This window comes from Stenella coeruleoalba, assembly GCF_951394435.1.
Source record: "Stenella coeruleoalba genome assembly, chromosome: 18".
Classification (NCBI taxonomy): domain Eukaryota; kingdom Metazoa; phylum Chordata; class Mammalia; order Artiodactyla; family Delphinidae; genus Stenella; species Stenella coeruleoalba.
In genome coordinates this window covers 40,226,720-40,251,775 of record NC_137164.1, presented here as the reverse complement: position 1 = coordinate 40,251,775, position 25,056 = coordinate 40,226,720, and positions in this window count along the sequence as shown.

Sequence of the window (25,056 nt, the reverse complement as noted above, 5' to 3'; positions counted from 1 at the left end):
TCCATTTTTTTCTAATCATATGAACCCTTTTCACATCAAAAGTATAATTTATATTAAAAGGTAAATATACTGACAGAATTATGAGGGACATTCTCCTATATTTGTGTGGATGTTTTAAACCTATTTATCTTGGTTTACTCTCCCATTTAGCTGGAAAACAATACTCCAGGAAATGAATCAAAAACATTATTACAATGTAATTTTTGCCTGTCACCAGGAAAACTAAAGAGAAAAATAAATTGCAGCAAATGTCAGTATTGGTTTTAGTAAATGAATAGTAAAATCTAAAAGTGTAATTTGATAAAATTGTCACTATAAAATGCAGCTATTTATTCTTTCAAAGGCTTACTTAAATGTAGTATCAAAAAGCTGCAAGATGTAATCATGTTGCCTATGAAACTGAAGTCTGTCAAATCTCAGGCTGTAATGTAATACATTGTGAATAAAAAACATTTTTTTTGCATGAAACTTTGAACAACTCCAAAATTGGATGATTTTCAAAAACATTTATAACACATTTTTAAATAAGCAATTGCACAAAGTGACCACTTGTAATGTATTAAATGTATGAAATGTATCTTCCATTGTACAAAATAAACATTTTGCAAACAGAAAATACTCAGGAACAAATATTTACTTGAAAACTCAAAACTGCTGTGCTTTATTTTACATTATATTGTCATATTTTCTCATATATATATGGTATTATCTGTCTCTGGATATTTGATTAGAGACTGATTATGTTACATTTATGTCAAGTTTCCTAGATGATCTTAATATTTACACATAGTACTGAACCAGTTATGCATTAGTCAAACTGTCAAAGAAGAATTTAAGAATAAACTTTAATCTATGTTGCACACGGAGTTATTCAAACTAGTATGCTCATCTAGACACATAGGTCAGAAATGGGAGAACCTATATCTAACCACAAGAAGAGCATACAGATATACAGTAATTTATGAAATAAATAAACTTCTGAAAAGCAGAATAAAAAAGAGAGATTTAAAAGCTTATTTTTTTTATTGAATTGCACTTTAAATTTACACATCAAAATCGTGGAACATTTGGAAATAGAAAAAAAAATGTTTGAAACAACAATAAAATAATATAACTCACTAGGCAGAATTAATACTTTTTCAGTTGTCTCCCAATATAATTTCTATTAATTATTTTCATACTTAAAATTATGATTTATATTTATTTAATATGTGACCTGTTCATATTCACTAAATTATGTGTATGTTATATATAATCTGATAAATCATTACACATATATACTTACTCATATTGCTGTCATTAAACTGAACATAAAATAATTTTAATAAAATTATTAATTTGCATGAATATAACATGGTATGCTTAGTCAATTTTAAAGTACTTAGATAGCTAATTTGCTTCTCTTCCAGTATCATTGTTTAAGGTTGTAAGTTTACCTTTAAGGATACTTGAACTGCCTTTTATTCTATCATGCAATTTAAAGACTAACTAATAACACTGAATTTGTGTGAGGTTATTTATTGCTTTGTTAGGGAAGGGTGTATTGAAGCCCCAAATTGTTTGTGAAGCCTCTTTAAAGGTTTAGTATTAAAATTCTTGTGTCTCCTCTGAGACAGGCAGCAGCAGAGACCTCTGTTCGGTTCATTAAGCTTCCAGTTATTGTTTTCCATATGACTCCTTGAATTCAAGGTTGCACATGCATGATTCCTATTTTAGGGATTGGTTTCTGATAACTGGTAATCATTACTGTTTTTTTTTTTTTTTTCCTTTGTCTCTGGCTACTTCTTGCATTCTTTGTCTATCAGGGGAGTTTTGTTTTAGAAATTATTTACATTTTGTGCATAGTGTAAGAAACTTTTGGTGATCTAATTCTGTTAATCTGCTCCTGTCATTTATGCTATTTTTGTCATATAGTTCAGTTTAGCCATTTAAATCTAATGTGCCTATTCTGGCTTTCACTGACTGTTAATTGTAACAGTAAGGAAACTGGAGTGTATTTACATTTTTGTTTTCTGGATTGTGGGTCACATTTTTCTATTTCATTACATCTTATATAATTTATACTTACATTGGCCATTTTCATTGTTGTGTTGTATAGATCTGCATTTTTATCTCCTTGGTGACATGTATGATTTTATTAAAGCAGCTAGCAAATTACTAGCTGATGATGTTGATCCTCTCTGGGCTGAGAGTGGAGGTTTAGTGCAGTTTGCCTTGGGTCCAAGGACCCACGCCTCAGTCCAAAGTGCTTTTTCCCTAAGGCATGACCTCTCTATGGTTTCCATGAATAGCTCAGATTGATTACCAAAATTTTCTAAATTGACAGAACCTGGCTCTCTCCACAAACTGCTGAAATCTTAGATCAGTCCTTTCAACCTTTCAGAGATTGCTTTCCCCTAGGATCCTGTGGTCTGCCCCAAGTATGCCCAAAATATGAGCCAGTGAAAGATTGGAGAGAGTATATATTCAGATTTCAGGACTTGGCCTCCATGTTTTTTTTTTTTTCCTTTTCTTCAATTTCCAGCTATTATAGTAGTCACAAACTCTGACCTATGATATTTCTACCCAGTAAGACTATTAACTTCTACTTAGCAGTATGTTCTGTGTGTTAAGCAGACTAGGGAGTACCCTTATGGAAAAATCAGTTAAACCTAGACATTATCCAGTGGGTTTCCCTTTTCTCTAGGGTCTTATATCCTCCAGTTCAGCCTGATTTGCACACTCTACAATGTGTTTAAAATGTTAATTGTCATTAGCAAGAGGATTTGTCTGATAAAAGCTACTTAGCAATGATTAGAAACAGGAATGCTATGCTATGTATATGTATTTTTAACTGTACATATATTTCCTTTAATTTCCAGAAAATTTCTAACAGTCCATGTCCATCAACCATATTTAGAAGTATTTTTCCTAAATCCCTAAGATCAAAAGATGTTATAGCATTTCTTAAATTTTTACAGCCATATATAAAACATAAAACGATATGTGTTTGTAACTCTAATTTGTATTTCTTTGGCTACTAATCTATTTGAATATTTCTTCATATGTTTGCTGGAAGTTTTGATTTGCTCTTTTATGTTTTTTCTTATTCATATTTTTCTAAATTTCTAATGAATTGTTTGTCTTTTCCTTGTTAGTATGTGAAAATTATTTTTACCAGTATTAAGCTATGATTTTTACCATCAGAATCTGTTGTACAACTTAAGTGATTTTATAATCATAACTATGTTTAATTAAACTTTAGTATTACTAAATATCACAGAAATTACATATATAAGGCCATTTAAATGGAAAATACACACATATAAAGAAAAAACTAATATATCTATGCTGCTTACACTACGCTGGGCACAGTGGTAAAATTTTAAATTACGTTTATATATTTAATCCTCATAACAACCCTATGATGCAAGTAATTTTGTTATTCCCATATTAATAAAAGAAACTAAGGCACACTGTTTAGTGTCTTGCCCAGGGACTCAACAATGGCTAAGTGGTGAATTCAAATTTTGAATGTGACCAATCTTGCTCCATTTCCTGTTTCCATAGGTACTATACCATACTGCTTATGTACATCTTATGTACATCTATAGAGGTACTTGATTGAAAACTTTTCTTGACTATATTTCCTAAAAGCAGATTACTGTTGATCTTGAAAAACCATAAGGATTTTAATTTTAAACCTAATTATCTAACATTATTATTATTATAAATAGATCAAAATATAAAAGCATTTTAATGTGCTGACTTTTGAAAGAAAATATAATTTCTTTATTTTGAATTTCATATTAGTCTGAGCAATTTTCATGCATTAGTCATTTTAAAGTTTGAATGTATCTAAAAATAATAGTATACACGATTTTAATTAATTAATTTTCTTATTTTTCATATTTGTTCATTTGATTTGCATTAAAATCAAAGTTCTCACATGTTTTGTTTGGAGTACAACAGGACTAGTCACCAGCAAACGTAATAACACCAATTGTAAAATAGCACTTCATAAATGTTTTAGCATACATTGCTGATACAGAAGGAAAAAGAAAAGCAGAAATGAGTCAAATTTAAATGGATCCATGGTAAGATATGTATAAATTTCCTTTTATCACCTATGAAAGGAGTAGAAAGATTTTTGATAAAGAAGAAATATTGATTAAAATGAATAATAGGGTCATAATATAGGTAATAATATATATTTGAAATGTTGAAGTATGCACTTATTTTCATCTTGATGAAGGTAGTGCCTCACACCTACACAGCAAAATCTCTGCATGGTTATAGCAAAGCAAAAAATAATAATAACATGTATGTTGGTGAAAGTTTCTTGGGGTGAGAGTAGGAAATTACACTTTTCCCACAAAATGTATGTGTGAAACAAAAAATTTACAAAGACAGGATATGTTGCTAAACATTGCACATAGAGGTATTCATCCTAAAATTTAACCAAAGTAAATATATCATGCTTCTATTAAAGTCACAAGTATTTTCGAAGTAACCTTTTATAATATTATTTTGGAGAGCTGGAAATCTTTTCATATTTTCACAATATTCTCTAGAAATATAGATGTATAAATTGTTTCTATTTTGGAAATAGCCCTACTCAGTATATCTGGGCATTTTTGTTTTGTAAACCAGAAAGAGATGATAAACACTTTTCAAATTTGTAAAGCAAAAGCAGAAAGAGTAATTCTCCTTAAGAAATGTATACTGTATTACTATTACACTTAGAAAGAATGTTGTCTTGACTAATTTTACTGTCTGTATCAATGACATGCAAACTTTTCTGTAGCAGGAATACAAGCACAGAAAATACAGTTCTATTAATGACAGATGACTTTGTATTGGAATAATATTCCTGCAGATAAGAATTATGAAGTTTGGAGAAAACATATAAAACAAATATTTGAAGACACTAGGAATAATTAAAATTGGACAGAAACTACAGGAGACTTAAAGAATAAAAGCACACTGAATAACATCCACATTTATAAGCCCTTTCTCCCAAGGACCTGTCCCATGGAACTGTTACAATGAAGAAAGAACCCCTGCAGAAATCTGATGTCAATTTGGGTTAAGGTAGCAGAGGCAAAAGTTCAGTGCTGCTAAAGGGACTGGATATTGTATAAATAAATGCAAGAAAGGAGGGAATCACAGCTGGTAAGTTTCAATATCTCCATAAAATTCCTATTATGTTCTTGGTTGATACCTGCAATGCGCATGTGTGGAGGAGAATTCAACGAGCCAAATACGATAAAAATACAAAAAAAAACCCAAAATAAACAAATAATGTACTTGAAAGACTAGAAAAATTGATGAGAGATTTTAGCTGTTTTTTTTTTTTTTAACCAAAAGAGAAACAGAGAAGTTTAAAGCCCACCAAGTTAGATGGACTTCATATATATCTCAGATTTCCTAAATGTCATACTCTAACAAAGCATAAAATAAGCCTTTACAATGTAAGGGTATCAGTCCATAATATAATTGCCTGATTAAGTAAAATCAAAACTAGTCAGAGGAGAATAACCCAGTTCAAAATCTTTTTGATGTACTTTTAAATATATCCAGTACACAATAATAGACATGCAAAGAATCAGGAAAATGTAGCTATTATCTAGAAAAAATATAGGTAATAGAAACAGACCCTGAGATGATCAATGGTACAGTTAGCAGCCAAGTACTTGGAAGCCACACTAATACATGTGTTCAAAGACTTTAAAGCAAATAATGGTCATAATGAGTGAACAGATGAGAAATCTCATCATAGACAGGGAAATAAATCTGAATTAATGGAATTTTTAGAATTCAAAAGTACAGTTTCTGGAATAACAATTCTACTCCATGGATTTAAATTTGATACAGTAAATAAGTAATTAGAAATCAATAACAAAATAATACTTTCAAATTCCCTAAATGTGTGAAAATCAAAGAAACAATGTTTAAGCTTAACAGCTAGTCAAAATAAAATTCAATGTTCTCTTAACAAAATGACTCTAAGTCACACTGTAATCAAACTGTGAAAAAACAGTGATAAATTTTTAAAAACACAAAGAAAATCAAAAAGCATATTACATACAAGGGAGAAAACATACAAATCATCCTTGCATTTAAGAAAATACGGGCAAAAAGGCCATAGTATTACATCATAACATGCTGAACATAAAATGAAAAAAATAAAACACAAACAAAACCAAAAAATCTTTGATACAGAATTCTATATGCATGCCAAAACAAAACAAAACAAAAAAATTGAGAAAATTTTGTGTTAGCCAACCTGCACTTGAAGAATTGTTAAAAAAAAGTCTTCTTAAGGAAATTGATACCAGGGAAATCAGGGGTGATTTTAATTTTTCTCTTTTGTATTTAATTTTTCATTTTGTCTCTCTTTGATAGTTTTTCAAAAATTAAACATGTGGGCTTCCCTGGTGGTGCAGTGGTTGAGAGTCCGCCTGCCGATGCAGGGGACACGGGTTCGTGCCCCGGTCCGGGAAGATCCCATGTGCCACAGAGTGTCTGGACCCGTGAGTCATGGCTGCTGAGCCTGCACATCCGGAGCCTGTACTCCACAATGGAAGAGGCCACAGCAATGAGAGGCCCGCATACCACAGGAAAAAAAAAAAAAAATTAAACGTGCACTTACTATATTGTACATAAATAACATATTAATACATTGGATTAAAATAGAGGCTCCTCTGATGTTTATACTTTACATCAGAAATATTCAATATGTTATTGGACAGATAGTTACAGGATCAAATTATATATATATATAATGCACAAAAGTAGTAAGATGTGAAATACATATGGGTGAATTGTTAGACAGGAGCATATTTATCCAAGAAATTAAATAAAAGTAGTTATGTACCAGACTAAGACAAGGATGAACATGAATCTCCAATACAATAGAAAAAAAGGGAAGTAAATTTAGCATTTAGAAAATACACTTTTCATCAGAGTATAGTAGTACCATTTGTCTGAAAATAGCATAATGTAAGAATTTTTTAATGGTTTTAGATTTTCAGTTCTGTTATGTATTATAAATAAACATAATTATTTTCTCCACCTTGACTAGCATAGATGGAATGAAAAACATAGGAGATGGAACGATGATAAAATAAACATGGCATCTTTTGTCTCAGATTTTACTAGATTATTTTTGTGTATTCAAAAGAATAACAATTCACTTAAGGTATACAATTCTTAGTAGGTCAGAGTATTGCATAAACTCTGGCCTCTCAGTCATACTTCTTGTCCTATCTGATGAGTAATTGTTTTCTTACTTGGTAAAACTTTTACATATATGTTATGTAGAGAGTTAAATTGCTATCTTTCCTCTTACCTCCTGTTCTATATGAGAATGAGGCTAATAAAAATGCTATATATACACACATATGTGTGTGTGTGTGTGTGTGTATATATATATATATATATATATATATATATATATATATACAAAAAAAGGCAAGGTAACATTTTAATTTGTATAAATTGCCACAGCCAACATCATACTCACCAATGAAAGGCTGAAAGCATTTCCTCTGACATCAGGAACAAGACAAAGATGCCTGCTCACACCAGTTTTATTCAACATAATATTGAAAGTCCTAGCCACAGATATCAGACAAGAAAAATAAATAAAAGGGTTCAAATTGGAAATGAAGAAATAAAACACTCACTGTTTTGTACATGATACTATATACTATATAGTATATGTAGAAAATCCTAAGGACAGCACCAAAAATCTATTAGAACTAATAAATGAATTCCATAAATTTCAACAGGATATAAAATTAATATACAGAAATCTGTTGTGCTTCTATACACTGATCATGCAGTATCAGAAAGAGATATTAAGAAAACAGTTCCATTTATATTTGCATTTACTTAGAAATAACTCTAACCAAGGAGGTAAAAGATTTGTACTTTGAAACTATAAGATATTGATTAAAGAAATTGAAGACAACACAAACAAATGGAAATATATACAGTGTTCATGGATTGGAAGAATTAATATTGTTAAAATGACATTATTACCCAAGGCAATCTACAGATTGAATGCAAATCTACAGATTGAATTGTATCAAAATACAAATGGCATTTTTCACAGAACTAGAACAAATAATTCTAAAATTTGTTTGGAACCATAAAAGACTCTGAATGGCTAAAACAATCTTGAGAAAGAACAAACCTGGAGGTATCACAATTCCTGATTTCAAACTATACTACAAAGCTACAGTAATCAAAACAGTAAGGCACTGGAACAAAAACAGACACATAAATAAATGGAACAGAGTAGAGATCCCAGGAATAATTCTATGTTTAAATGGTCAATTAATCTACAACAAAGGAGGCAAAAATACATAATGTGGAAAAGACAGTCTCCTTAATAAATGTTGTTGGGAAACTGGACAGGTACATGCAAAAGAATGAAACTGGACTACTTTCTCACACCATATACAAAAAGAAACTCAACATGGATTAACGACTTAAATGTTAATACCTGAAGCTATAAAACTCCTAGATGAAAATATAAGCTGTATGCTCTTTGACATCAGTCTTAGGAATATTGTTTTTGACCTGTCTCTTTAGGCAAGGGAAACAAAAGCAAAACTAAGCAAATGAGACCACATCAAATTAAAAAGCTTTAAAAAAATGATCATGAAGAACCTAGGGGGAAGATGGGAATAAAGACACAGACATACTAGAGAATGGACTTGAGGATATGGGGAGGGGGAAGGGTAAGCTGGGACAAAGTGAGAGAGTGACATGGACATATATACACTACCAAACATAAAATAGATAGCTAGTGGGAAGCAGCCACATAGCACAGGGAGATCAGCCTGGTGCCTTGTGACCACCTAGAGGGGTGGGATAGGGAGAGTGGGAGGGAGGAAGACACAAGAGGGAAGAGATATGGGGACATATGTATATGTATAACTGATTCACTTTGTTATAAAGCAGAAACTAACACACCATTGTAAAGCAATTATACTGTGATAAAGATGTTAAAAAATTTAAAAGCTTTTGCACTGTGAAGGAAACTATTAACAAGATGAAAAGGCAACCTACTGAATAGAAAAAGGTATTTACAAATGATGTGTCTGATAAGGGGTTAATATCTAAAATATACAAAGAGCTTATATAACTCAACATCAAAAAAACAAACAACCTGATTGAAAAATGGACAGAGGACCTGAATAGACATTTTTCCAAAGAAGACATACAGAGGGACAATAAATACATGAAAAGATGCTCAACATCACTAATCATCAGAGAAATACAAATCAAAAGTACAATGAAATACCACTTTACACCTGTCAAAATGGTTACTGTAAAACACAAACAACAAACAGCAAATAAAAAGTGTTGGTGAGCATGTAGAGGGAAGAGAACACTTGTGAACTATTGGTGCAATTGCAAATTGGTGCACCAGTATGGAAAAGAGTATGGACTTTCCTCAAAAAATTAAAAAAAATAGAACTATCATATGATCCATCAATTCCACTTCCAGGTATATAAAATTTAAAAAAAATAATAAAACAAAAGCCCCCATCCAGGATCCCACCAAGAGTAACCTCATTTGAAGAAAAGATACTGCAATCACCCAGGTAATCCCTGGGGATTTAGGAATTCTGTCTAAGAAACCAGGGTCGAAGATCAAATATATATATATTTTAAAGATGCTTTTAGTGCTCTTATCACTTAGGAAATTACAAGGGTTTTAGTAGCGCTGTGCTACGAACCAGGGACAGAGACTTTTATATATATATATATATATATATATATATATATATATATGTATCTCACAATATTATTATAGAAAAATAAAAAGTGAGGTAAATAGGTAAATACATATATGACAATTAAAGGAAATATTTGGTCTTTGTTTTTCTTAACTACCTCTATAGTTCATTGTCATATTCTGTTGGATTCATACACATGTGCAATATGCAAGCTTAAACTAATTTAGATTTGAACCCAATATTTACATTTATTGGTAGAAGGATGTTTCTAATGTCTCATTTTTAAATATTATTAAATATATATTTTTTTATTCTGGGCATTTTTCTACACCTAAAATATATGAATAATAGTATGTATAAAATTATATAAAAAGAGAAGCTGATAACCAAATTTTGTAATCTTTTGAGAAGCATAAGACCAAATACTATTTTACTAAGTCTATATACATGAAGGCACCAAGAGGACAGAATGTTTACATATTTTTAAAAATACCAAACTGAAATTGGAATAATTTAAATTAGAAAAATTTAAATAAATTTATGATATCTGAACATTATTATGTGAATGAAATAATAGCTTTAGCTAAAATGATTTTACAGTATCCAGAAACATTTCTTAGCTAAAAAAGCATGCATAATGGTATTTATTGCTATTAAATGTTAATTATATCCCCATAGTAAAGATAATTTATTGAAACTATTTTAATCTTTAATTTGAGATTTATTCATGGTAATCTTTCCCAGTTCTGAAATCGGAAGATTTTGTTTTTATTTGATGCATTGTCATGAGCTTCCTTTCCCTGAGAAGTAGAAGTTAGAGGGTTCTAATCAAGGAAACATTTTCCATTGAACAACACAATCAAATACAAGATTTTATTGCTTGATTTGTGCTTGGATTAAATATTCAGTACAACCAGTTTTCAACCCATATTTTGGACCTGGAGAAAAACCTCTGAAAGAAAAATAACTTCCTTCTCAACTTCAGAGGCTATATGTATATTACTTGACTTTTTTTAAAAATTACAGATATAAAAAAAAACAAAAGCAAATACATAATTTATGTAGTCTTATTGGTTGTTAAGGAAAATTACCCAAACTTTAGAAATGAAGCAAAACATTGACAGTAAGTCCTTTCAATGTCATTGGGGCACTACAGGCCCACTGGAAGGAAGGATTATCTCAGTCTCTAAGAGACAAGCAACTCTGACACACTATTTGCAATTAAACAGCTTCCAGATATTTTGATATTTTACAGCTCTGGAAAGTTACATATAATGAGCATCAAACTGAAAACAATAGGAAAAACATTTTTAGGCTTTTAAAGATGTAACTAATTTCTATCTAGAAGACAAGACAATCCAAAAAATGATGGGTATATTGTCCTACAGAACATTAGCCAGATAGTATCTAATGTAGCAATCTAATTTAAAGCTTTCTTTTGCATCCTTTTTTGAACTGCCTTATCATTCTGCCAGTCCCTATGCTGAGTTATACAGAATTTTCATATCTTCTTATATCTATTTAAATGAGAACTATGTATTTAACATTTACAGAATTTTGTTCTGATATCAAGAAACAGAGGATCATTTGATTCTTCCCTGAAACAGAGCCATTGGTGTGGTTTAAGTCAACTTTCCAAATCTGATAATAATAAGAATCACCAAGGGAAGTTAATATAGCCAAGAATTCTGCTGTTTGGTGGTAGATATTCAGAATCTCCAAGGAAAACACCTGTGTATCTGTCTTTTTAAAAATAGTCCCAGGTGACTTTATCATCAACTGTCTATGCAGAATACATATCTAGAACACTGGTTCTGAAAATATTTGTAGTCCACAATTACTCTTTTCACTGCTACTCTGAAGGATAATCATTTATACCATAAAAACAGCAGATTTTGCTAAAATAAAATAGTACATCTACGTGTTGATAATGACTTCAGACAAAAGTCGTTTCTTAAGTATTTATAATCTCAAAGGTTAAGTGTATATATCAAAATAATCTTTATATGTTTTATATATTCTGCATATCTTTAAATGATACAGCAAAAGGCAAATGCTGTAGCTGAGTACTTGCAACTATATGAGACTTTAACTCACTTCACCTATTTTTATTACTGTGCTTCCAAATTGGGAGAGTCTCATCAGGAAAAAACAAACAAAAAAACACTTCTATATATTATATATATCGCAAAGTGATACTGAGGTCATAGAATAGTATAAATAATAGCAAACAAATACACTGCTAAGTCCTGTCTTAGGTAACTTACATATATTATTCTCATTTAATTCTCACAATCACCCTATACTATAGTTTCTATACATATACTAACTTTTCATTGTTACAGATTTGTAAATTAGGAGTATTCATTCTGTTTATATACAAGAGAACTGCAGTTTATAGTTCAAATAACTTGTTTAATTTACATGGCTAATATATGATGCAGTAGGGAATCCTAACTTCGATACTGAACTCATGCTTTTTTACACTTAATTCAATTATTTCAAAGTAATTCTTTATTGGAATTTTAAAGGTGGGATTTCATGGCCAGGTAGTTCAATTATATATCTGGGTCTTAAATAATCACAAATAGAAGTTATATAAGCCATATATCATAGAAAATAGTAAATTTCAATATAATCCTTTCTATTTTTAAACAACAACTCTCCCCCACCCCTCCAGCCAACACATAGGGAGATCTTCTTTATATTGAGTTGATATGTGTAATAAATTGCATTCCTTTACAAGGATTTGATCTGCCAATGTTTCAGCTTTACACCTCTCCTCATTAATCTTCCAAATCCATTGAAACTGTGCTTCATAAAGGATTTTTAAGTCTCTGAACAGTCTTCAATTTCAACTTTAAATATATTCCATCTATTATACATTATATCTTTATTACCATACTGTTGAAGTTAAAAATATTCCTTATTCATATTATATGGGGAAATTTTTTCTCACATTTTTATTTCTTCATTTTTCAAATAATTTCATTGTCCTTATTAGCATTTTCTCTACTTTCTCTTTTAGCCCCATCTGTGAGTTTCCTGACTTTGCATTTACTCTCTTTAAATAATAGGAGATTAAATAAGATTAAGACAGCACTAATCCTCATTTTTTTCCCAGTTGGTTATTTCCAATTTTTGTACTGTCTTATACTAACAAACGTTACTGGTTTACTAACAGGCATATTATAAACACATCCTACAATTGAAAATTTTATGGTATAACTTCATCAGTCCTTAAATAATTGTATTCTTTTTGGCTTTACATATTTTTTCCATCACTTGTTTATTATCAATATCAGGGAAAATGAGACATGCAAAAGTCTCTTCAATAAGTGGTGCTGGGAAAACTGGACAGCTACATGTAAAAGAATGAAATTATAACACTCCCTAACACCATACAAAAAAAATAAACTCAAAATGGATTAGAGACCTAAATGTAAGACTGGACACTATAAAACTCTTAGAGGAAAACATAGGCAGAACACTCTATGACATAAAGCACAGCAAGATCTTTATTGATCCACCTCCTAGAGTAATGGAAATAAAATCAAAAATAAACAAATGGGACCTAATGAAACTTAAAAGCTTTTACAAAGCAAAAGAAACTACAAATAAGATGAAAAGACAACCCTTAGAATGGGAGAAAATATTTGCAAATGAATCAATGGACAAAGGATTAATCTCCAAATATACAAACAGCTCATGCAGCTCAATATTTAAAAAAAAACCAAACAACCCAATCAAAAAATGGGCAGAATACTTAAATAGACATTTATCCAAAGAAGACATACAGATGGCCAAGAAGCACATGAAAAACTGCTCAACATCACTAATTATTAGAGAAATGCAAATCAAAACTACAATGAGGTATCACCTCACACCAGTTAGAATGGGCATCGTCAGAAAATCTACAAACAACAAATGCTGGAGAGAGTGTGGAGAAAAGGGAACCCTCTTGCACTGTTGGTGGGAAGGTAAATTGATACAGCCACTATGGAGAACAGTATGGAAGTTCCTTAAAAAACTGAAAATAGAATAACCATATGACCCACCAATCCCACTACTGGGCATATACCCAGAGAAAACCGTAATTCAAAAAGATACATGCACCCCGATGTTCATTGCGGCATTATTTACAATAGCCAAGTCATGGAAGCAACCTAAATGCCCATCGACAGACAAATGGATAAATAAGTTGTGGTACATATATGCAATGCAATATTACTCAGCCATAAAAAGGAATGGAATTGGGTCATTTGTAGAGATATGAATGGATCTAGAGACTGTCATACAGAGTGAAGTTAGTCAGAAATAGAAAGATAAATATTGTGTATTAATGCATGTATGTGGAACCTAGAAAAATGGTACAGATGAACCGATTTGCAGGGCAGAAATAGAGACACAGATGTAGAGAACAAACGTATGGACACCAAAGGGGGAAAGTGGTGGGGAGGGGGTCGTAGTGTGATGAATTGGGAGATTGGGATTGACATCTATATATACTAATATGTATAAAATGGGTAACTAATAAGAACCTACTGTATAAAAAAATAAATAAAACAAAGTTTAAAAAAAAGAACCTGGGCTTCCCTGGTGGCGCAGTGGTTGGGAGTCTGCCTGCTGATGCAGGGGACATGGGTTCTTGCCCCGGTCTGGGAGGATCCCACATGCCGCGGAGCGGCTGGGCCCGTGAGCCATGGCTGCTGCGCCTGCGCGTCCGGAGCCTGTGCTCCGTAACGGGAGAGGCCACAGCAGTGAGAGGCCCACAAACTGCAAAAAAAAAAAAAAAAAAAAAGAACCTGCTGTATAAAAAATAAATAAAATAAAATTCAAAAAACATTACTCTTAAAGACCTGTTTTTTTTCTAAGTTCATATTATTTGTCTGAAAAATTGAAATGTTAAATCATATATTAAAACTTGTACCATAACTTACTAATGAAATAAAATTGCATTGTAAGGTATTCTATGAAGTAAATAATTACTTGCTCATAATTATGAAAGGGATGACAAAAACCTCAGACCACAAGCACTCTGTGTATGGTAGGGTAACGTTTTAAAAATTTAGTCGCAACACAGAGGTTTTCTATTTTCTTCTGTGTAACTGAAAGCGATTTCCTCAGAGTTTCCCAAGGACTTTGTAGGGCATTTGGGCATTATTGATAGAGTCAGAGTACAGTTTGGGAATTTAAAATAATCCATCTATTCTGGTTGAATTCTGTCACCTCCAAATTAACCCACAATTTCAGGAATTTTTTATCCTTGCCACTACTCTTTATATTCTTCCAGTGTGATATTTGAACACAGATATGAACCCAATCTCACATATTGGAATGCTTATTTTGAAACACATTTTTTTTTTTGACACCTAGTCCCCTTGCTATACCTTTGTTCTCACACACATCCACTTTTGGATGCCATATTTTAAGTTCTTTGAATGTCAGACTCCATTGCCAATGTTTCCACTGTTTATTCTTCCTTTTTTTTCCTTACTTAGGTGATGCAAATCGACTGCTGAAAGTGAATTTTCTTTTAACATTTACTGTCTCCACTGTCCATACCATTCTACTACGACCTCATTTATTTAGATCAAGATAGCTTTCCAATTGAAAAATCCAATAATCTCTAGTTCTTGTGCTGTTGATCTTCAATAATTTGAGTATATATGCAGTATAAATTTTAATTTTATTAAATAATGTTTTTATGAAATGTTTCTAAATTTCAATTTGCAATTCATTACATATTATGGTAATTAATTAATTTAGTTCTACTATGTACTACCAATAATGTGTTTTTCACATTTCTTTTGGAAAACATTTCCATTATTCAAATGTAAAAGTAATATACATTATAGTCTAAAATGACACAATTCTTTAAAAAAACAGCTTTTATGTTTGTTCTTATTGGTTTATTTTTATAGAATATAGAAATTTTAAAGGTAATCACTTTAGGAAAAAATGGGATGTTTAATTTTAAATGAGAAAGGTATAATCTATTCATGTTAAACAAGAATTGGCCTTTAAAATGTCATGAAGGTATTGACTTCTTTAGTTTGCACCTTAGGTGTGAATATATGTGATGGTTAATTTTATGTGTCAACTTAACTAGGCAACAAGGTTCCCAGATAGTTGGTTAAACATTATTCTTGGTGTGTCTGTGAGGAAGTTTCTAGATGAGGTTATCATTGGTATCCATAGACTGAGTAAAGCAGGTTGTTCTCCTCAATGTAGGTGGGCCTCATTCAACCTGTTGAAGGCCCGAATAGAATAAAAGGCTGAGTAAGGAAGAATGCTCTCTCTCTCTACCTGTCTTTGAACTGAGATAATAGTCATCTGCCTTTAGACTTGGATTTAGACGAAAACTGACACTATTGGATCTCCTGGGTCTTCCACATGCCAAATGCAGATCTTGGCACTTCTCAGCCTCTATTATCACATGAAATCACTCCTTAAATCCCAGACTAATATAAGCTGTAAAAGGAATGTATGTTATAGTTTCTCTATTTTTAACCTGAGCTCACAAGTAAAAATAATTGTTATTCTGGGAAGTGATATATAAAGCAGTTAAATTATAAATATATAGAAATTTAAAAAAAATTAAGGTATTAGCTGCCTAGTTTCATTACAGAATTATATCAATAATTAATTGTGGTTATTTTCTCCTGTATCATGTTGTTTGTAGTGAATCTGGTACTATTTACAATTAAATGTGTTTTTCCAAAAGACATTATTCAAGGGGTAAAGCATCACATAGACACATAATGAAGCAAAGATGGACACAAACCTAAAAATAAAAACAAAATCAATGTTCAGTGTTAGAAGAATCTTTGAGGTAAATTTGAGGTATTGAATATGCCCAGAAGACAGGCTAATAATCAGCCACAGTGTCAGTATTCGAGACAGATTAATAATCTATGTGTTCACTTACAAATATTAATGTAACATTTTATATGCAAAGAATCATTGATTATGAACTCATATAATTTCCAGAGAAAAGTTTAAAAAATATTTTTGGCAATAACATACTTAATGACTTTATTATATTTTTCATTCAATAATTTTGTTTATGATGAATGCAGCCTACTTAAATATAATGGCCACACTTTCCCACTAAGGGATTTGATAAGAAAGATATATAAGGTTAAATTAAAAAACAAATAATAATAAATATGAACAGATAAATTCTATATTGTCTTTCATAAATACATTTTGATGAATGTCACAGATGTGACATATATCTCAATTAAAAAGGGAACTCAATTTGTCACAGCAACTTTTATCTATACATCTGTGAATAAAACATCAAGAAGTAAGATCTAGAAGTGTTAACTGCACTAGTATACTGTCTTATTATTTTTTCTAGAAATAACTCTTAGCCATATTATCCACAAATGATAAATATAAATAATATAACCACAAAATGTCCTTCCAATGTTAACTCTTATTTATTGATTTTTTTTCCATTACATATATATGTCACATCCTTTGAAGTTATGACTACAGCTACATAATTAATTTACTAAATAACCAACTTTAAAAGACAAGTGGAGAAATAAACAACGTGGTGTAGAATGAGTGGCACATATATTCTGCACTAACATAGCCAATGAATAATCTGCATCTCTATAGTCAAGTTAAAAGAAAGAAAACTATTAATTTTCTGCAAAATATGCAAAAGGGATATAAAATAATATTCTAAAACCCAATATTGGAAAAACAATGCAATTAAGTGAGTCGTGACATTCAACCAAGAAAAAAAATGGAGTATTTTAAAGTGCTTCTGCAATTTAGATATCTAGATTCAAGAAACAAATTTGTAGTTATAATATCATAGTACACACATACCCATTTCTTTGTTTTGTTTCTTAAACTAGAATGTTGAAAATTATTACCATTTCTTTTTTTTAAATATCTGCAAGGGTAAGCTTTTCCATTATAAAAAAATCTTAATGTATAGTTTACTTTAAAATCTTCTCCATAATATATGCCACTTGAATATGAGTTTTCAAACATTTGCAACGGTGAGATCCAGAATTAACTTCATTCAGTATATGGAAATTACATTATTTTCCATATTACAATTCAGCAAAGCATGGGCAAAATTTTTAAAATATATATCCAATTCTCAATTATTCGCACTACTGGAGGGAAAAAATGTGTATGTAGCATTAAAACAAAGGAAAAATCCTAACTCATTTTTATCCATGTAGTATAATTCATCATATCCATACCTTTCTGTTAGCAGCTCACACTTCATATCTTTCCATGCCAGAATCTAAGCTTTAATATTAGAGATTCAGAAGACCTGAACAGAACTTTTTGAGATGCCAAGGGTATAAAGAATAATTCAGAAAACTTACATTTTACTAAATGTAAACTGGAATTATGTCAATGAAACACACATTATTTAGGAGGTTTAGCTTTTCTTATTTTAAGAGGTAATAAACATTCCTCGCTGGTCATATTTATATATATATATATATGGGAGTATAGTTGATTTACAATGTATTTTCAAGTGTACAGCAAAGTGAATCAGTTATACATATAAATATATCCATTTTTAAGGCTCTTTTCCCATGTAGGTTATTACAGAATATTGAGTAGAGTTCCTGGTGCTAAAGTTGGTAGAAGGAAAGAAATGATAAAAATCAGAGCAGAAATAAATGGTATAGAGATGAAGAAAACAATAGCAAACATCAATGAAATTCAAAGGTTTTCTTTGAAAAGATAAACAAAATTGATAAACCTTTAGCCAGACTCATCAAAAAAAAAGAGAGAGGGCTCATATCGATAAAATTAGAAATGAAAAAGAAGTTACAACTGACACCACAGAAATACAAAGGATCATAAGAGACCAGTATAGAAAGTATATGCCAATAAAATGGACAACTTAGAAGAAATGGACAAAATTTTAGAAAGGTACAACCTCCCAAGGCTAAACCAGGAAGAATGGAAAATATGAACAGACCAATCACAAATACTAAAATTGATAATGTGATTTAAGAACTTCCAACAAACAAAGGTCCAGGACCAGATGTCTTCACAGGTGAATTCTATCAAACAATTAGAGAAAAGTTAACACCTATCCTTCTAAAACTCTTCCAAAGTATTGCAGAAAAGAGAACACTCCCAAGCTCATTCTATGAGGCCACCATCACCCTGATACCAAAATCAGACAAAGATACCACAAAAAGAGAAAATTACAGACCAATATCACTGATGAATATAGATGCAAAAATCCTCAAAAAAGTACCAGCAAACTGAATCCAACAATATATTAAAAGGACTACATACCATGATCCTGTGAGATTTATCACAGGGATGCAAGGAATCTTCAATACATGCAAATCAGTCAATGTGATACACCACATTAACAAACTGAAGAATAAAAACCATATGACCATCTCAATAGATGCAGAAAAATTACTTGACAAAATTCAACACCCATTTATGATAAAAATTCTCCAGAAAGTGGGCATAGAGGGAACCTGCCTCAACATAATAAAGCCATATATGACAAACCCACAGCTAACATCATTCTCAATGGTGAAAAACTGAAAGCATTTCCTCTAAGGTCAGGAACAAGACAAGGATGTCCACACTCACCATTTTTATTCAACATAGTCTTGGAAGTCCTAGCCATAGCAATCAGAGAAGAAAAAGAAATAAAAGGAATCCAAATTGGAAAAGAAAAAGGATTATATATGCTAGATGCCTATAACATCCTAGATAATTTTCCCTGTGCTTAGAATGCAGCATCGAAGTAAACATAGTTTCTGCTCTCATAAACATTACATTCTAATAGGGAGGATCAGACATTACACAAAAAATAGATACCTACAAGTAGAGTTAAGGGCTAAGAAAAATAAGTAAGAGTGATGAGATGCCATTCTAGAGAGGGTTGTCATGAAAAGTTTATTTCTTCTATATTACTTCAGCAGAGATATGACTGACATGGATAGTCACTCAAGCAAATAGCTGGAGAAAGAATGTTGAATACAGAAGACACAAGGGCAATGGGCTTGTGATGAGCTAGTGCTTGCCATGGTTGAGTCCACATGATATCTGAAAATGAGTGGGGGGAGGGTACTGTCATCTTTGGGTTTTATTCTGAATTATATAGGAAGCAATTGGACGATTTTGAGCAAGAGTATGCAATTTGTTTTATATCTTAACAGAATACCTCATGTGGACATTAAGCTGAAGGGAAAGAGGGTGGATTGTAGTAACCAATTATCATGCTATGAAAACTCATGTGATGGTGGTGGAAGTGGTGAGAAATATTTGTACCATAGATTTAGTAATAGTTGACAATGTTAGTTTTAGTATAATAAAGATATTTTGGACCATTTAAAATCCATTATCCTCGGTGGCTATATTCTTTCGACTATTTCACAAAAATATTACATGAAAAATGGCCTATGATCATTAGTTCAGCTCCCTAGAACCCTACTCACTTCTACTTCAACAGCCCCTCTCAACTTTATTAAAATTGCCCTTCCTGAGAACACTAATGATCAAATTCTGTTAAACCCAGTTTAATCCTGAGCCTACATATTTTTTAACATATTACAACAGTCTTTTTACTTTAACTTCCACATAGATCTCTTTTAGAGAGCATGCACATGGGTATAGTTTTGTTATGCAAACAAAACTCACATTCCTATAGAAGAAATATTATTTCCTTTCATGATGACATGTTCTTTCTCATCTCAATACCTTTGCTCCTACAACCACACCACCTTAAATACTTTCTCACCCCTTTTGAAAACTTCTGACCTCAGATGAAATGTCATTAAATTGAGGAAACTCTCCTTGACCTGAAATGTCAGATCCCCTACTTTTAGTTAGCTGCATTTATCGTATTTGTGATTTCATATTATCCCCTTGGCTATTTGATTTATATCTGTCTCCTCCCACCTTGTTGGTGTTCATGATTGGACTTGTGCCCAGCACTGGACTTGTCACAAATAGAAGCTCTGAAAATATTTGTTGATAAGAGATTGAAAAGTGGCACAAACCCACTTTCATTTGTGATTCTGTATTTGGCAGTGTTCTCCAGAGAAATAGAAACTATAAGATATATACAGATACATATATAAGAAGAGATTTATTATAGGAATTGGCTCACACAATTATGAAGGCCAAGAAGTCCCATAATCTTCCTTCTGCAAAATGAAGAATCAGGAAAGTTGGCTGCATAATTCAGTCCAAGTTCAAAGGCCTGAGTATCAAGGGGGCTGATGGTTTAACTAGCAGCTAAAAGCCACAGGCCTGAGAATAAGGGGCTGCTGGTGTAAATTTTAGACTCTGAAGGCTCAAAAACCAGGAGATCAGATATCCAATGGCAGGAGAACGTCAGTGTCCGAGCTCTAGAAAAGAGAGTGAGAGTTCACTTTTTCTCTTTCTTATTTTTCTATTTGGGGTCTCAACAGATTGGATGATGCTGCTCACATTGATGAGGCTGATCTTTTTTACTCAGTCTGCTGATTCAAATGCTAAACTCTTCTGGAAATACCCTCACAGTCATAAGCAGAAATTATATTTTACAGCTATTTGGACATCCCTTAGCCTAGCCTATTTGTTGTCCAAAATTAACCATCACAGATATCATTCAGCATTCCCAATTCTTGTTTCTGTGATTAATTTATTATGTATATTTTCTTTTATTGTTTTTCTCACTAAGGATTTAAAGAAATATATTCTCATTTTACTTCCACTATTGGTTCTACAAAAAATTAATAAATAGAAAAGTTAATTAGAGTTGGGAGACCAAGATGGTGGAGCTCTCACACCCTGCAACAATACCAGAGCCCCAAAAGAAGAAAGACTCCTCTTCTTTTCTGGCTACAACTCAACCAATGAAAAGTCATGGACTCTTTGCTTACTATAGCCCTCCCAGTGAGCTCACAGCTTTTCTTGTCAATCCTGGAGTTTGAAGGTACATCTTTCTCCTATATCTGAGCTCCTGCTCTCTGTGTGTTTGAAGCTCTTCAGACTTTATTTGGGATATATTTTAAACTTTTGTCCTTTCTTAGTAATGTCTTGCTCTGTATGAAAGAATTCATTCAACACTTTGGTCTGATTTTGAGATCAGACTGTTTCAACTGAAACTGACTGAGAAGTCTTCAGCCCTTTCCTTTGGGAGCAGGGGTTGTTTCACTGAAACTGTGCCATTTTTCAGTGTTGAGCCCATTTCTTTGAAATAATGGCTATTCTATGGGAACTGGCTGAGAAGCCATTGGCCTGGCTCTGCTAGAACAAAACTGTTAGAACTGTCTAGAATTAGGCCCGCAAGCTGTTTGAGTTGAAAGCTGTTTCAATTGAGCTACTTGAGCTGTAAGCTGTTTAAGCTTTTTGAAAATTATTCTTCTACCCTAGATAAAAACCTCTGAGAAATGGGATCTCAGTTATCTAAAGTTTTTCAGGGCAACCCACTACAGGGACTCCAGCCAATTTATGTTTTAAAATGTGGTTCTTCCTCAGGTGCACTTCTAACTAAATGGATTGACTTGGCCAAAGGAAATTTAGAATATCAATGACTATTATGAGGAACTTTTGAAATCCCCAAACTCAATTTTCTTAGAAACCAATTTGATTACAATAGCTCAAAAATTTCCAGAACTGGATGGTATGCCTATTTCAATTGTTTTTTTTTTTTTGCTTTAAACAATAACTATTTATTATCTCATAACTGTATGTCTGAAATTCAGGAGCAACTTTGCTTAGTGGTTCTGGCTCAGGATCTTTCAAGAAGGCTGCAGTCAGCACTATTTACAATAGCCAGGACATGGAAGCAACCTAAATGTCCATCGACAGAGGAATGGCTAAAGAGGATGTGGCACACACACACAATGGAACATCACTCAGCTATAAAACGGAATGAAACTGTGCCATCTGCAGAGACGAGGACGTTCCTAGAGACCTTCATACAGAGTGAAGCAAGTCAGAGAAATCAAATATCGTATATTAACACATATGTGGGATCTAGAAAAATGGTGTAGATGAACTTATTTGCAAAGCAGAAACAGAGACAGACACATAGAGAACAAACGTATAGATACTAAGGGGAAAGTAGGGGTGAGATGGATTGGGAGATTGGGATTGACACATATACACTACTATGTATAAAACAGATAACTAACGAGAACCTACGGTATAGTACAGGGAACTCTATACTCAATGCTCTGTGGTGACCTAAATGGGAAGGAAATCCTAGGAAGAGGGGAATGTATGTATATGTGTGGCTGATTCACTTTGCTGTACAGCAGAAACAAACAAAACACTGTAAAGCAATTATACTCCAAAAAAAAAAAAAAAAAAAAAAGAACGCTGCGGTCAAATGTCAGCCAGCATTGCAGTCATCTGAAGGCTTGACTGGGGCTGGGAGACTGACTTCCAAGATGGCCCATTCATACGGCTGTTGTCAAAAGGCCTCCGATCCTTGTCTCTCTGACTGTCTTCACAATGTGGAAGCTGTCTTCCCACAGAGTAAGGGATCCAAGAGAACAACATGGAAGTCATGACATACCACACAGAAGTCAGCCCTATTCAGTGTGAATGCCAGGAGGTAGCGATGACTGGGGGCTACAAAAGGGAAGCCCAGAAGCTGTGTAGGGGTCTTTGTAGCTGGCCACCATCCTCCTTTCACTTCAGCTATTCCTATTCACCCCAAGAAGAACATCTCATTTCAGAAACCCACAGACAGTGATTTACAAATGATGGGTGGAAGAAGGAGGCGAATATGAAGAAAAAGATGCAAAGCAGGCAGGGTAGAGATCTCCAGTCCAAGGACCAGGTCTGGAGAACTGGAAAAGAGGAAGAGACAACTTTTAGGGAAGGGAGATACAGGCTGCCCCAAGCCCAAGGACAAAGAGTAGTATAAAACATTGTGTTCCCCCTGGGCAGATTTGTGGGTTCTTCCCTTATAAGTCCCAAAGAAAGTCTAACAAGCCAGTTCAGCCCAGTTTGTCAGTCATTGCTCCAGACTCACACTGGGGGCTTCCGTGGTGGTGCAGTGGTTGAGAGTCTGCCTGCCGTTGCAGGGGACACGGGCTTGAGCCCCAGTCCAGGAAGATCCCACATGCCATGGAGCAACCAAGCCCGCATGCCACAATTACTGAGCCCATGTGCCACAACCACCAAAGCCTGTGTGCCTAGAGCCCGTGTTCCACAACAAGAGAAGCCACCGCCATGAGAAGCCCGTGCACTGCAACGAAGAGCATCCCCTGCTCGCTGCAACTAGAGAAAGCCCGTGCACAGCAACCAAGACCCAACACAGCCAAAAATAAATAAATTAAAAAACAAAACGAAAAAACAAAGTCAAACTGGGCCCGAGAACTGGGACACAGGAGTCCAGGCTGCTACCAAGCTGTTATGCATGGGCTGAGTTGTGTTCCCCTCAAAACTCACATGTGAAGCCCTAACCTCTCCGTACCCTAGAATGTGACCAAATTTGCAGACAGGACCTTTAAAGAAGTGCTTAAGTTCAAACGGGGCCGTGAGGATGGGCCTTAACCCAATCTGACTGGTGTCCTCTCAAGAGGGCCTTTGGACAAAGAGAGATACCGAGGGCACACACAGAGGAAAGGCTATGTGAGGAGAGAGCAAAAAGGCAGCCAACTGCAAACCAAGGAGCGAGGCCTCAGGAGAAACAAAACCTGCCAACACCTTGATCTTGGACTGCTGGCCTCCACAACTGTGAGAAAATCATTTTCTGTTATTTAAGCCACCATCCTGTGATATTTTTTCATGGCAGCCCGAGCAGACTAAAACATGAGCTGTGACTGTTCAGTGAGCCAGCTCCTAAACTCTGCTGTGTACTGTGGTGTCAGAACCATACGTGAGACCTTCCTTTCCAGCGTCAGGGAGGTGAGGGGGGCTGGGTGGCCCTGGCCAACTGATAAGGATGGGCCTGGCATGGAGCCATAAATGCACCTGTGCACCCAGAGGTTGTGTGTCCATTCTTGGTTCCTTCCACAAGCTTCCGATGGTCCCCAGGCCTCCTGCTCCTCCCCTCTGAGGGCAGGTCCCACGAGTACAATTGGTATTTTAAGGCTTCCCAACATTATCAGGAGTCTAAAATTGCCTGTCTGCAAAATAAGATTTTAAGGTTAACTGAAGCAAACAAATTATTTTAAAAAGATAAAATGACTCCTGAAGCTTCAGGCTCTTTTTCCTTGATTTCTTTGTCTCAAGCTCTGCCTCCAGTGCCATGTTTCATCTTCCTTTCTATACTCCCCACACCTCCTCTATATCCTCAGCTTTGCCATACTAATTCTCTAGCTGAACTTCCCTTTTTTGAAATTCTCCCCAC